The sequence below is a fragment of the Scyliorhinus torazame genome, chromosome 22, assembly GCF_047496885.1.
Source record: "Scyliorhinus torazame isolate Kashiwa2021f chromosome 22, sScyTor2.1, whole genome shotgun sequence".
In the NCBI taxonomy this organism is placed as follows: domain Eukaryota; kingdom Metazoa; phylum Chordata; class Chondrichthyes; order Carcharhiniformes; family Scyliorhinidae; genus Scyliorhinus; species Scyliorhinus torazame.
The window spans coordinates 41,751,760-41,766,875 of record NC_092728.1 but is presented as its reverse complement, the minus strand read 5'-3'; the positions used below and the strand labels follow the sequence as shown (position 1 = coordinate 41,766,875).

The 15,116-nt window shown below is 50.9% G+C and overlaps 1 protein-coding gene across 5 annotated transcripts in view; it reads left to right on the top strand.

The window, feature by feature from the left end:
- Positions 1-15,116, top strand: part of LOC140399035 (tubulin beta-4B chain-like) — a 250,834-nt gene that overhangs the window by 68,331 nt on the left and 167,387 nt on the right. The window contains exon 2 of one of the 5 annotated variants that reach the window (XM_072488103.1): positions 1,381-1,561. The exons of the other annotated variants lie outside the window; for them this stretch is intronic. The gene's annotated coding sequence lies outside the window, so the exon portion shown is untranslated. The remainder of the gene's footprint in view (positions 1-1,380; positions 1,562-15,116) is intronic. 5 annotated transcript variants of the gene reach the window in all.

Here is a 15,116-nt window from a genome sequence, read left to right as displayed (position 1 = left end):
GGGACAGCACTGTGGGTGGGTCAATACTGAGGGTGCACCGCACTGTTCTGTGGAAGAAGTGCACTGTAGGCGGGTCAGGACTGTGGCAGCAGGCACTGTCAGTGGGTCAGTACTGTTGGTGCGCCGCACTGTCGGTAGTCAGTACTGTGGGAGTGTCCCACTGTTGGTGGGTCAGTCCCATGGAAGCGTTGCATTGTTGGTAGGTCAGTATTGTGGAAGTGCCGCATTGTCAGTACGGGGGTAGTGCCACACTGTCGGTGGGTCCATACTGTGGGACCACCGCATGGTCAGTACCGTCGGAGCGGCACACTGTTGCCCAGGCAGAACTGAGGGAGTGCAGCACCGTCAGCGGGGAGCACATGCTGTTGGAGGGTCTCTCCTGAGGGAATGTCTCACTGACGGACAGTCTGTCTTGAGGGAGCGCTGCAGCTCCGGGGCATCTGCACTATCTGAGCACCTCAAGTCCATGTGCCAGTACTGTGGGAGCGCCGCACTTTATCTGGGGCAATAGTGTGGAAACGCCACACTTTAGGTCAGACAATACTATGAGAGTGCTACATTGTGGTTGTGACAGTACTGAGGATACACCACACTGTGGGTATGACAGTACCATAAAATTCTTACAGTGCAGAAGGAGGCCATTACACCCATCAAATCTGCACAGGCCTTCTGAAAGAGCATCCCACCTCGGCCCACTCCTCTGCCTATCCCTGTAACCACCCCTAACCTTTTGGGAACTAAGGGGAAATTTTGAATGACCAACCTGCACATTTTTGTGACTGTGGGAGGAAACCGGAGCACCCGGAAGAAACCCACACGGACACTGGGAAAAAGTGCAAGCTCCACAGTCACCCAAGGCTGGAATTGAACCCAGTCCCTGGCGCTGTGAGACAGCCGTGCTAACCACTGTGCCACCCTGCTGCTCCTGAGTACTGAGGAAGCACCACACTGTACTGTGAGAGTGCCGCATTGTGGGTGGGAACAGTACTGAGGCAGCACTGTGCTGTCGGTGGGTCAGTACTGTGGGGTGCTGCACTGTGCGTGGGTGTAAGGGTCCTTCTTGTGTATTCCCTTATTTCCCCTTTTATTTTTTGCTATTACATTTTTGATCCATGGATGATTAATGGACATGAGTCTTTAAGGCCAACAGCCTCTATCTTTAATTCAAGCACAGGAATCCAGAAGAATTACAGGAGAGGTCACTTTGCTTGTCTGTGCTGGTTTAAACAGAAGTTGCAGACTTGTCGGCATCAGAGAGAGAGAGATGGGGTAGCGACTCGGTTTGATTAATTGGCTGGTGGTCAATGAATTGGAATAACAGGCCGACTCTGCCCGGTAACAGGTGGTGATTGGATTCTATCCAATTGGAATGCTTTTCAGAGTCCCAAGGACTATCGGTTTGATCCTGGCAGCACAGAGATAGGTCCTGCTCTTCTGCCCTCCATTTTTTTCTCCAGAAAACCAATAAGTGTTGTATGTCTGGAACTACAAACCGCAAACTGAAAGCAAAGTTTGAAGAGGAGAAAAGCTGCTGAGTGCTATTTCTTCCTGCAGGAAAGCTGTGAGTACCACAAAATGCAAACTACTAATAATTAACCAGTTGTATTTGCTGCATATTTCATTATATTTCATGTTATAAATTGACAGTAATTGTGCTTACATTTACAAACCTGGTGACTAATTACTGAGCAGGTAAGGGCCAAAGACTTCAGGTATGTTTCTCTGAATTATAATTTAATTCACATGTGTTGTGATTTTGGGGCACGTTGGGCTGGAATTTACTGCGCACTAGCCCAGGGTGTCGTAACATAATTTGGGGGCTCGGGTCCGTGATCTTTGGGATGGTAGATGGCGAAGTTTGGGTTACAGTATAAATTAAAAAGAGACACCAGGTTTGTAGTGATATAACTGGATGGATCTGGAAACTGCTAACGATTTCCTTCAGCTGGACTACTTGCCTTCTGGTTAATTTAAAAGAGCTTTGAAAAGACAAGCCTGTTGAATTGGCAGGGGAATTCAAAATAGAAGTACCAGCTAGAGCTAGGAAGGCAGATATACTGACGCAATTGCTCAGCTTTTAAATTTGAAAGCGGTATTAGAAACAAAGGAGAGCTCACAATGTAGTGTAGCATCAATGACATTTTCTGGTACGGAAATTGAGCAGGAAAGAAAGTGGTTGCAGGTCAAGCATGAAATTGAGATGCAGCAAGCATGAAATTTGCAGCAAGCAGAAAAAGAAATGGATGTGGAAATGAGGAGGTCGGAAAAAGAGAAAGGAAAAAGCAAAAGAGAGCGACTTCCAGCATAAGGTACTGGAAATTAGAGGGGAGCTGCCAGAAACTAAAGGGAAGCTTAACATTAGAATGGAACCCAGTGGCGATATAACCTTAGAATGGAACCTATAGCGATATGTTTAAATTTATACATGTGTTTAAATTTATACAGGCCCTCCCAAAAATCGACGAGAAGGAGGTAGAAATGTTTTCCAGGGCTTTTGAGAAGATAGAAACTCAACTGGAGTGGTGAAGAGAAAAGTGGGGTTTACTTACCCATGCAGAGTAAATTGACGGGGTGGGAACAGGAAGTTTAGGCTTCCTTGTCAGAGCGGGTGTCTTAAGGATTATGATGAGGTAAAAAAGGCTATTCTCAGTGCATATGAATTGGTTCCCGAAGAATATTGGCAAAAGTTTTGGAATTTAATGAGCCAGACAGAACAGACGTATGCATATGGGTAACTGGGAATGCTGGGAGTTCACCAGAAGGATTCGGGAAAAGGAAACAAAAGTGGACAAAACTACAGGACAGACTGCAGCCTTAACTGAACTTGGGAGACCTGAAGTAAATGCTGCTGTTGGAGCAAGTGTGAAGAATGAGGTAGAGGAGAGATATGCAGGATTTTTGTCTGGGTGAAGATCACCCCATTTTCATCAACTGATGTAGCCAAAACCAAAACTATCTTATGGGACATGGGTGTTACTAAAGCTCTCTTACTGGAGATAGATTTGTTAATCCTCCAGAGAGAATGAAAGCTCGTATTGGTGAATGGGATAAATGGAGATTATATCTCAATTCCAATGTATAAAGTACAATTGAAGTGTGGTTTAGTGCCAGGTCCAGTAGTTGTCAGAATGGTTAGGCAATTCCCAATGGACGGAGTAGACTTACTTTTGGGGACTGATTTGGCAAAGGGAAGGTTATAACTTAACCCATGATTACAGAGGGCTGAAGGGACGCACTACAGATAGCACATGACATACCAATGGTGGGGAATATGGCAATTAGGAAAACCCATTCAGCATTAAATGACTCAAAGAAAGAAATGTGAAAGACATTGATCACATCAAAAGACAATGGGTAGTGAATCTGATTCTACTGATACTGATGAAATTATATCTACGAGAATGATTCCTCACAGAAACTTGTCAACGATAAAATCTAATAGTGAAACCAGATTCTGAGAACTCCCAAGACCGAAGGTGACTGTAAGAAAGAGGAGCCCAAATTTAATGGTAATGACAGTAATGATGAGTCAGACGAGTGTTCTGAATTCGATTTCGGTTCTGATTGTGAGTCAATGATAAACAGCTGTTACCTAATAGACTTGTCACTAACTAATCTTGAATAAATGGCAAGTTATTCTTCCAAAGCTAGGAAAGAAGACAGCAAATTGGAAGAAGAAAATTACTTGGGACTTTTCTAAAATAACTTGTTACAGCCTCTTGCTGCAAACCCATTGCCATTCACTTTAGGTGCAAATATTTCCCTGCGCATGCCTGCTTTGAAGGACAAGGACAATACACATAATAGAATGGCATCAGTTATTCAGAACGAGGACAACAAGGATTGTGAAGTGACCCACAGTGTCTCTTCAAGGTAAAGGAAGCAAATAGCAAAGGAGTTGAAATGATCAGTAATTCAACTCCTTTTAAAAATTAAGGGGAAGGTGGGTGGAGAACATGTAGTGATTCTGCCACTGCAACTGTTATCAAAAACCAGAAAGTTCACAGAGCCAATAATGTGTTGTCCCGTGATTCTGAAAGTAAAGAAGAAAAGTTGAAATCTGGAAAGCACAAATTGTGTAAATCTGTATTACTCCATGTTGATGAGGGCTGTGATTATGAAAACTCCGATGATGAGGTAAAAGCTGTAAAACAAAGAATGGCGCATATAAAGTCAATCAACTCAAGAGGATTGAGCCCTCAGTTGTACTTGTCATTGAAAGTAACCATGTTCAGGAAAAGAGCGAATATAAAGCTGGAGGGGTTGAAGAGTGTTTATTGATTAAAAATTTCCCTCAGCATTGACAATACTACTTGTTGTTTGGTTGGAGGAGATATTCAAAAACTGAATAAACATTTACCGGACAATCAGAAAAGACTGACTGCATTGCACAATAGTCAGAAAGAGACAAATGTAATATAGATAGCGAAAGAGAACAGAGTTGTAGGGAAACACCAGGGGACATTCCTAGCTAATCATGATATGGACATAAGAAACTCTGAAGCAGTACAGCCTCAATTGTCTTGAATAAAATCACAGACACTGGCTCAGTTAGAGAGTACTTTTCTTTGTTCTTTAAGATTTTAGTTTAGACGGGCAGCATGGTCAGCACGGGCTTGGAGGGCCAGAGGGCCTGTTCCTGTGCTGTACTTTTCTTTGTTCTTTGTCTTTGTTCTTTGAAATACAGGGCATGTTATGTTGCGGGAACTGACGAAACCGCTGTGGTCCCGAGAACGCCAAGTAGAGTTTGAGAGATTCACGACCATGTTAAGTGGGTGAACTGGTACTGACTGCCCCATACTTTTCCTGACCATTTAAAATGAACACAGATGCCTGTGACCTGGGAATTGTGGCAGTGTTACTACAAGGTGATGATGCAAGAATAGAGAGGCAGTGGGGTACTTTTTGGGGAAAAATGAAGTCCGTGCCAAAGAAAGTTTCCCACCATTGAAGAGGAAGCCTTGCTATTATCCCTGTGACACTTTGAAGTATATGACCGACATGACAATCAACAAAACTTATTTTACACAGATCATTATCCACTTGCATTTATAGAGAAGGTTAAAACCCGGAATGCAAGATTATTCCGTTGAAGTTTTTTATTACAACAATCCAATGTTAGAATTGTACACATTCCCGGAAAGAGTAATGTGATTGTGGATGTTTTGTCATGCGTTTAAGGGCTGACTAGTTATCAATGTAGAGACTAGAAGAGAACTTGCATCATGGGGATGGATTGTGATTTATGTCTTGCATACCTCATAATGAAATGTCCATGCCCTGAATTGTCATCCTTTTAGGGAGGGAGATATGTAAGGGACCTTCACGTATGTTCCTGTTTCTTCTCTTATTTCCCCTTTCTTTTATTTTTTGCCGTTACATTTCTGATCCATTGATGATTCATGGACATGTGTCTTTAAGGCAAGCAACCTGTATCTTTAATTCAAGCAGAAGACTCCAGAAGTTACAGGAGAGATCACTTTACTAGTCTGTGCTGATTTAAACAAGAGTTGCAGACTTGTCAGCACCAGAGAGAGAAATTGGGTTGGGTCTTGGTTTGATTAATTGATTGGTGGCCCAAAGGGCCTTGCTCTGCCTGGTAACAGGCAGGGATTAGATTCTATCCCAGTGGAATGCTTTTCAGAGTCCCAAGGACTGTCAGTTTGATCCTGGCAGCTCAGAGAAAGGTCCTCTTCTTCTCTCCCCTCCATTGGTTCTCCAGAAAGCCTGTGAGTGCTGTATGTCTGGAACTACAGACCTGAATACAACTGAAAGCAATGTTTTAAGAGAAGACTCTAACTCTTTCTCCAGAAAAGCTGTGTACCGCATTCTTAAAACTACAGACCGACTGAATGAATGAATCTACAGAGAAGATGATTACAGGCTGCAATCAGAGACTTTAACCTGCAAGCTTGTGCTGTGAAGAAAGATGTGCTGAAAACCATTAACTGGAACAAAGATTCTTTTCCATTTACTTATGATTTCACTCTTTCCACTCTTTTGCGTTTGTCTATTTAGTGTGTCTGCATGTATAGAGGGGAGGGCAAGTTAAGATAGGAGTTAGATATTGAACCAGTTATATTTGTTGCATATTTCATTATTGTTGTTGCTATAAATAAACAGTAATTGTGTTTACATTCTCAAACCTGGTGACCGCACACTAGTCCAGGGTGTCATAACAGTGGGTCAGTACTGTGGGAGTGTGGCACTGTGGGAGTGCTGCACTGTGGGTCGGTCTGTGCTGTGGGAACCCGGCACTCTGGTGTGGATGGAATCCCCGCAGAAGCATTAAAATGCGTTGGAGAGACATTCTTGTCTGGAAGGAAGAGAGCATGCTGGGTGATCTCCGAGATGCCTTAACTGTGACCATCTTCAAGAAAGGAGACCGCTCTAACTGCAGAAATTACAGAGGAATTTTCCTACTGTCTGCAGCGGGAAAGGTCACCGCGTGAATCCTCCTCAACCGCAGCCTCCCAGTGTCTGAAGAACTCCTCCGGAGTCTCAGTGCAGCATCTGCCCACCAAGAGGCTCAATGGACATGATCTTCAATGCTCGACAAATCCAGGAAAAGTGCAGGGAGCAACATCAACCTCTTTACATGGCTTTCGACTCTTGTCAACTGTGAGGGATTATGGAACATCCTCTTCAAATTCGGCTGCCTGCAGAAATTCCTCACCATTCTCCGCCTGCTCCACGATGAAATGCAAGTCGTGATCCTCACCAACGGAACTACCACAGACCCAATACATGTGAAAACTTGGGTCAAACAGGGCTATGTCATTTCACCAACGCTCTTCTCCATCTTCCTCGCAGCAACACTCCACCCCATCACCCTAAAACTCCCAGCTGGAGTGGAGCTAACCTACCGGACAAGCGGGAAACTTTTTTACCTCCCTCCGACGCCTCCAGGCCAGAACCAAGACCATCCTAACATCTGTCATCAAGCTGCAGTACGTGGACGGCGCCTGTGTGCGCGCACAGTGAGAGACTGAGCTCCAAACCATTGTTGTGCATTTACCGAGGCATATGAGATAATGGGCCTCAGACTAAACATCCGGAAAACAAAGGTTCTCTACCAGCCCGGTCTTGCCACAAAACTGCCCCCTGACCATCAAGATCCTCGGTGAGCTCCTGGACAATGTGGATCATTTCCCATACCTCTGGAGCCTCTTTGGCATAAGCAGGCATCGACTCCAATGTGCCAGTACAGTCGTTGGACGTCTGAAGAACAGAGTATTTGGAGACCTCTCATCCCGCACCAAGCTCTTGGTCTACTGTGGTCCCCGCCCTCCTTATTCATCTGACACATGGACAATATACAGTAGACACAAATCCATGGAGAGGTATCACTAATGTTGCCTACAAAATCCACTGGCAGTATAGGCGTACCAACCTCTCCGAAGCTAATGGGATGGGTGGCCTACGTTGTCCGCATGCCCGACATAAGACTCCCGAAACAAGTGCTCTACTCCGAGCTCCGCAATGACAAGCGATCACTAGGAGGGCAGAAGACATGCTACATGGATACTCCTAAAGCCTCCCTAAAGAAATGCAACACCGCACTGACATGTGGTAATCGCTTGCCCTAGATCGCAGAAACTGAAGAAGAGTCTGCGAAGGCGCCAACCACCTCGAGTGTCGCAGGGTGGAGCACGCGGATGCCAAGCGTAAACAGCAGAAAGAGTGCAGAATCCAGAGTTTCCCACTCACCTCATGAACCACCATCTGCCAAAACTGCCAGAGTCTCGGACCCAGATTGGACTATTCGGCCACTGCAGAACCCACCTCCGTCCTGGTGTGGAAGTAAGTATTCCTCGACCCTGGCTGGCGGGGCCGGGGCAGGGAGGCGCGGGTTTGTTCCCGCGCTTGGGATGGAAGGGGGAGGCGGAGAGCCTGCTGGTGGGTAATGGAGGGGGAGGGGAAGTCCCACAATGGGAGGAGTCGAAGGAGTGGCTGGAGTCAGCAAGAGTCAGCTGACCTGCGGGAGTGCAATGGGGGAGCAATGCAGCTAGGAGGGGTCCTAGATGGGGAGCGGGGTTTTGGGGGGGGGGGGGGGAGACGAACCGGGTTGCTGCTGGTATGGTCAAGAAGGAGCTGGAGCGAGTAGAGGGAGTTGCGACGGGGGTCTGCCGCCGTGGGGAACGGGCCGGGCGCGTGGCTGGCCGAGGAGGGGTTATGGCTAGTCGGCGGGGGTGGGGGGGCGGGTAGCCCCCTGATCCGGCTGATAACCTGGAACGTAAGGGGACTGAACGGGTGATCGCGCACCTGAAGGGGCTGAAGGTCGATGTGGTCATGCTCCAGGAGACACACCTGAAGGTGGCAGACCAGGTAAGATTGAGGAAGGGGTGGGTAGGTAAGGTGTTTGATTCGGGGCTGGATGCCAAAAATCGGGGGATGGTGATATTGGTGGGAAAGAGGGTGTTGTTCGAGGCGGCGAGCATTGTGACAGACAATGGCGGCAGGTAAGTGGGAAGCTGCAAGGGGAGAGGGTGGTGCTGGTCAACGTGTACGCCCTGAACTGGGACGATGCGGGTTTTATGCGGCACATGTTGGGTTGGATCCCGGACTTGGAAGTGGGGCCCTGAAAATGGTGGGGGGGGGGGATTTTAACACGGTGTTGGATCCGGCACTGGATCGCTCCAGGTATAGGATGGGTAGGAGGCCGGCGGTGGCTAAAGTGCTGAGGGGGTTTATGGACCAGATGGGAGGGGTGGACCCTTGGAGATTTGCAAGGCCGGGGGCTAGGGAATTTTCATTCTTCTCGCACGTTCATAAGGCCTATTCCCGGATCGACTTTTTTGTTATGAGCAGGGCGCTGATTGCGAGAGTCGAGGATACCGAGTACTCTGCGATAGCCATTTCGGATCTCGCCCTGCATTGGGTAGACCTAGAGCTGGGGGAGGAGAGGGACCAGCACCCGTTGCGGCGCTTGGAGGTGGGGCTGTTGGCGGACGAGGAGGTGAGCGAGCGGGTCCGAGGAAGCATAGAGAGATACCTGGAGGCCAACGATAATGGGAGGTCCGAGTGGGGATGGTCTGGGAGGCACTGAAGGCAGTGGTTAGGGGAGAGCTGATCTCCATTAAGGCCCACGAGGAGAGAAGAGGGAGAGGCTGGTAGGGGAGATGGTGAGGGTAGACCGGAGGTACGCGGAGGTGCCAGAGGAGGGACTGTTGAGGGAGAGGCATAGTCTCCAGGCCGAATTTGACCTGTTGACTACCAGGAAGGTGGAGGCGCAGTGGAGGAAGGCCCAGGGGGTGGTTTATGAGTATGGGAAAAGGGAAAAGGCTGGCGCATCAGCTTCAGAAGCGGGACGCAGCTAGGGAGAGTTAAGGATAGGGGAGGGAGTGTGGTGCGGAGTGGGGTTGGCATCAATGGGGTCTTCAGGGACTTTTATGAGGAATTGTATCGGTCCGAGCCCCCACTGGAGGAGGGAGAGATGGGCCGCTTTCTGGACCAACTGAGGTTCCCGAAGGTGGGGGAGGGACTGGTGGCGGGATTAGGGGCCCCGATTGGGCTGGAGGAGCTGGCCAAAGGGATAGGGAGCATGCAGGCGGGGAAGGCACCGGGGCCGGACAGTTTCCCGGTCGAATTTTACAAAAAATATGTGGACCTGTTGGGCCCGTTGCTGGTTAGGACCTTCAATGAGGCAAGGGAGGGGGGGCTTTGTCCCCGACGATGTCCCGGGCACTGATCTCCTTGATCCTGGTCCTGATGGCGAGTGTGGCCACGAACAAGAGGAGGTCTGAGTACTTTCGGTTACATCGAGGGACGAGGCAGGGGTGTCCCCTTTTCCCCCCTGCTCTTCACACTGGCGATTGAACCCCTGGCTATGGCATTGAGGGAGTCGAGGAACTGGAGGGGGCTGGTGCGGGGTGGGGAGGAGCATAGGGTGTCGCTCCATGCGGACGACTTGCTGCAATATGTGGCGGACCCGGTGGGGGGAATGCCAGAGGTAATGAAGATCCTCGGGGAGTTCAGGGATTTCTCAGGGTACAAGTTCAACATGGGGAAGAGCGAGTTGTTCGTGGTTCACCCAGGGGACCAGGAGAGGGGGATTAGCGAGCTCCCACTAAAAAGGGTGCATAGGAGCTTCAGGTATTTGGGGGTCCAGGTGGCCAGGAGCTGGGGGGCCCTGCATAGACTTAATTTCACGAGGCTGGCGGAGTAAATGGAGGAGTAGTTTAAGAGGTGGGACGCGTTGCTGCTGTCCCTGGTGGGTAGGGTGCAGTCAGTCAAGATGACGGTGCTCCCAAGATTTTTGTTCCTGTTCCAGTGCCTCCCCATTCTTATCCCGAAGGCCTTCTTTAGGCGGGTCAACAGGAGCATAATGGGGTTTGTGTGGGTGCGAGGGACTCCGAGGGTGAGATGGGTGTTCCTGGAGCAGAGTAGGGATGGGGGGGCTGCCGCTGCCCAATCTCTGTGGGCCGCCAATGCGGCGATGGTGCGCAAGTGGGTGATGGAGGGGGAGGGGGCTGCATGGAAAAGGCTGGAGACGGCGTCTTGTGAGGATACGAGTCTGGAGGCGCTGGCAACGCTGCCGCTCCCTCCAATGACGTATACAACGAGCCCGGTGGTGGCGGCTACCGTCAAAATTTGGGGGCAATGGAGGCGGCACGGGGGGGGGAAGTGGGGGCCTCGGTGTGGACCCCGATACGGGGGAACTACCGGTTTGTCCCAGGGATAATAGATGGAGAGTTTTCGGGGTGGCACAGGGCAGGGATAAGAAGGTTGGGGGACCTGTTTGTGGATGGGAGGTTCGCGAGCCTGGGTGAGCTGGAGGAGAATTACGGGCTCCCCCTGGGAAACACCTTTAGGTATCTACAGGTAAGGGCGTTTGCCAGGCGGCAAGTGGTGGAATTCCCGCTGCTGCCGCCACGCACGGTATAGGACAGGGTGCTCTCGGGGGTGTGGGTTGGAGAGGGGAAGATCTCGGCAACATACCAGGTGATGCAGGAGGAGGAGGAGGCCTTGGTGGAAGAGCTAAAAGGAAAGTGGGAGGAGGAGGTGGGGGAGGAGATTGAGGAAGGGATGTGGGCAGATGCCCTTGGGAGGGTGAACTCTTCCTCTTCGTGCGCGAGGCTCAGCCTCATACAGTTTAACGTGCTGCACAGGGCACACATGACCGGGACAAGGATGAGCCGTTTTTTTAGGGGTGAGGACAGGTGTGTTAGGTGCTCGGGGAGCCCAGCAAACTACACCCATTTGTTCTGGGCATGCCCAGAAGGAATTTTGTCAGGGCTTAACGAGGACTGTGTCGAGGGTGGTAGAATCCAGGGTCAAACCGGGCTCAAGGCTCTCAATATTTGGGGTTGCAGGGGAGCCGGGAGTGCAGGAGGCAAAAGAGGCCGGTATTCTGGCTTTTGCGTCCCTGGTAGCCCGGCGAAGGATTCTTCAGTGGAAGTATGCGAGGCCCCCAAGCGTGGAATCCTAGATCAACGATATGGCGGGGTTTATTAAATTGGAGAGGGTGAAATTTGCCTTAAGGGGATCGGTGCAAGGGTTTTCAGGCGCTGGCAACCGTTCTTAGACTTCCTGGCAGAACGGTAGACAATGGTCAGCAGCAGCAGCAACCTGGGGGGTGGGTTCTATTTTATTTTTGTTTGTCTATACTGGGGGATCTGAGGGGGGTGTATATATTTGCTATGTGTTTCGGCGGGTGTTAATTTATTATTTATGTACGGGGGGAGGGGGGCACGGGGTTGTTTTGTTTTGTTTTGTATTTAATTTGTTGGGTTCCTTTTACATTTTGTTGTTGATATTTTGTGAGAACTTTAATAAAAATTATTATTTTTTAAAAAGTATTCCACGACCCTGAGGCAATGCCCAAGAACTGTGGGAGCGCCATACTGTGGGTGGGTCGGTACTGTGGAAGGTCCGTACTGTGGGTGGGTTGGTACTGCGGGTGTGTGTCACTCTGGGTAGGCCAGTACTGTGGGAGCACTGCACTGTTAGTAGGTCAGTACTGTGGGAATGCCCCACTGTCGGTGGATCAGTATTATGGGAACGCCCGACTGTTGGTGTGTCAGTACTGTGGAAACGCCCCATTGTCTGTGGGTCAGTACTGTGGGAGCAGCGCACTGTCGGTTGGTCAATACTGTGGGAGTGTCACACTGTCAGTGGTTCAGTACTGTGGGAATGCTGCACTGCCGGAGGGATAGTACTGATGGAGCGTTGCATTGTCGAAGGGTCAATACTGAGGGTGACTGCACTGTTGAAGCGCCAGTACTGAGGTACGACATCACCGTCGGACGGCCAGTACTGAGGTTGCGCCGCCCTGTCGGAAGGTCAGTGCTGATGGAGCACGAAGGGTCAATATTGAGGATGCTGTGCACTATTGGAGTGTCAGTACTGAGGGCGGACTGCACTATCAGAGGGTCGAGACTCGCGTATGGCTGGACTGTTGGAGGGTTTGTCTTGAGGGAACGCAGAATGTCAACAGGTCGGGTTTCACTGTCGGAGGGTCTGTCTAGAGGTAGGGCTGCACTGTTGAAGGGTCAAAATTGTGGTAGTGCTACACTGTTAGTGGATAAGTACTGTGGGAGTGCTGCCATGTAGGTTGGTAAGTACTATGGGAGCATTGGAGTGTTACAGGGTCAGTAGTGTTGGGAGTGCCACACTGTCGATGAGCTAGGTCTGGGAGAGCGTTGCCCTGTCGAACAGTCAGTACTGAGGGCGCGGTGTATGTTTGGAGGGTCAGCACTGAACGTTGCACTGTCAGAGGGTCAGTACTGAGGGAAGACAGCACTGTCGGAAGATCTAGGAGGTGCCACGTTGTTGGCGGGTCTGGACAGAGGGAGTGCTACACTAGTCAAGGGTCAGTACTGAGGGAGCACCAAGTGTCGGTAGGTCAGCACTGTGGGAGCACCTCACTGTCGGTGGGTCAGTACTGCGGGAGCACCACACTGTCGGTAGGTCAGTACTTTGGGAACGCCCCACTGTCGGTGGATCAGTACTGTGGGAACGCCACTGTCGGTGGATCAGTACTGTGGGAACGCCACTGTCGGTGTCACTGTTGGTGTATCAGTACTGTAGGAACGCCACTGTCGGTGGATCAGTATTGTGGGAACGCCACTGTCGGTGGATCAATACTGTGGGAACGCCACTGTCGGTGGATCAGTACTGTGGGAACGCCACTGTCTGTGGATCAGTACTGTGGGAGCACCGCACTGTCGAAGTGTGGTAAACCAGTGTTCCTATATTAAGGGTTGTACGGTAGAACTTGCACTACAGGTTCACCTGGGCCCTTCATGCTTGCTCCGCCCAGGAGCCGGGTCATAAATATGCATGGCCTTCAGCTAGCAGCCATTCCGTCAGCTGCTGTAGGAGGCAACACTTCTGATACTAATAAAGCCTCAGTTTGAATTCAACTTAGTCTCCAGCCCAATTGATCGTGCCTCAATTTATTAGTATCTGATTCAGAAGATGGACCTCCGGATTAAACCATATCGACTGCAGCTGGATCCACACGCAAGCGACGCCAGAAAGGACTTTCAGCACTGGCTAGCTTGCTTTGAAGCGTATATCAACGCGGCGTCAGCCCCTGTTCCAGAGGCTCAGAAGATTCAAATCTTGTACTCCAGACTCAACTCTAAAATCTTCCCGCTGATCCAAGATGCGCCCTATGACTCGATTCAAAGAGAGTTATGAGCAGAAGACTAACACTCTCTTCGCCAGACACGCGCTCACAACGCGTACTCAACTGCTTGGTGAGTCAATCGAGGACTTCTGGAGGGCCCTGATCCCACTAGTTCGGGACTATGACTGCCAGGACGTTACAGCTAAGGAGCACTCCCATCTCCTTATGACGGACGCTTTTGTAACGGATTGGGTCCGATGTTATCAGGCAGCGGCTCCTAGAAGGGGCCACGCGCGACCTCACAGACTAAAACACTTTCCATGACGGTCGCCCTGCGCAATGTGCAGTCCTACGCCCCCAACCATGCGGCCCACTCCTCCTACGCTTCATGGGCCCCACAGGCAGACGCCCCAGCGGGGGCACTACCCACCCAGTACGCCTGCGCCACGCGTCAGCCGGTGATCTCCGGGAGGAACCGATAATATTTTTGCTGCCAACAAAGACACCCCCGCCAATGCTGCCCGGCCCGCGCTGCCCTTTGTAAGGCCTGCGGGAAGAAGGGCCACTATGCAGCGATGTGCCAGGCCCGCTCAGCGGCAGTGGTCACCCCCCCCGCCCCGGTCACGAACAATTGGCGCCGCTAGCCTCCCCTCCTCCCGAGGCCATGTGCGAGCAATGGGCGCCGCCATCTTCTCCCCCGCACCAGGCCCGCTCAGCGGCAGCGATCGCCCCCACCTCCCCAGTCACGGACAATGGGTGCCGCTATCCTCCCCTCCTCCCCAGGCCATGTGCGAGCAATGGGCGCTGCTATCTTCTCCCCTGCACAACACGTGCGTTTCATGGGCGCCGTCATCTTGCTCCACCCCCGCAACGTGCGTTCCATGGGTGCCGCCATTTTGTGACCCCCCCAGGACTTCCGGGCGCCGCCATCTTGTCCACCCCGCAGCACATGGAGACCAACGGCGTTTCAGGACTCTGACGCAGCGGCCGCCTCACTACACGACTATCAACCACGACTCGCATCCATGGTAATCGACCAGTCCAGACCCCACACTCTGACCAACGCATCCACCAGCGTGAAAGTGAACGGCCACGTGACCTCCTGCCTACTGGACTCCGGGAGCACCGAAAGCTTTGTACATCCAAATACGGTAAGGCATTTAGGTACACCCTTAAGGTACACCCTACCAATCAAAGTATCTGCCTGGCCTCCGGATCCCATCGCGTAGCGATCCGGGGGTACTGCACGGTCACGCTCACAGCCCAAAGCGTAGAGTTCCACTGTTTTCGCCTCTACGTCCTCCCTAACCTCTGCGCTGCAGTTATCCTTGGCCTGGATTTTCAGTGCAACCTCCAGAGCCTGACCCTTAAATTCGGCGGACCCTTACCACCCCTCATGTGGCCTCGCAACCCTAAAGGTCGATCCTCCTTCCCTCTTTGCCAATCTAACTCCAGATTGCAAACCCGTCGCCACCAGGAGCAGACGGTACAGCACCCAGGATAAGACCTTCATCAGGTCCGAGGTCCAGCGGTTGCTTCA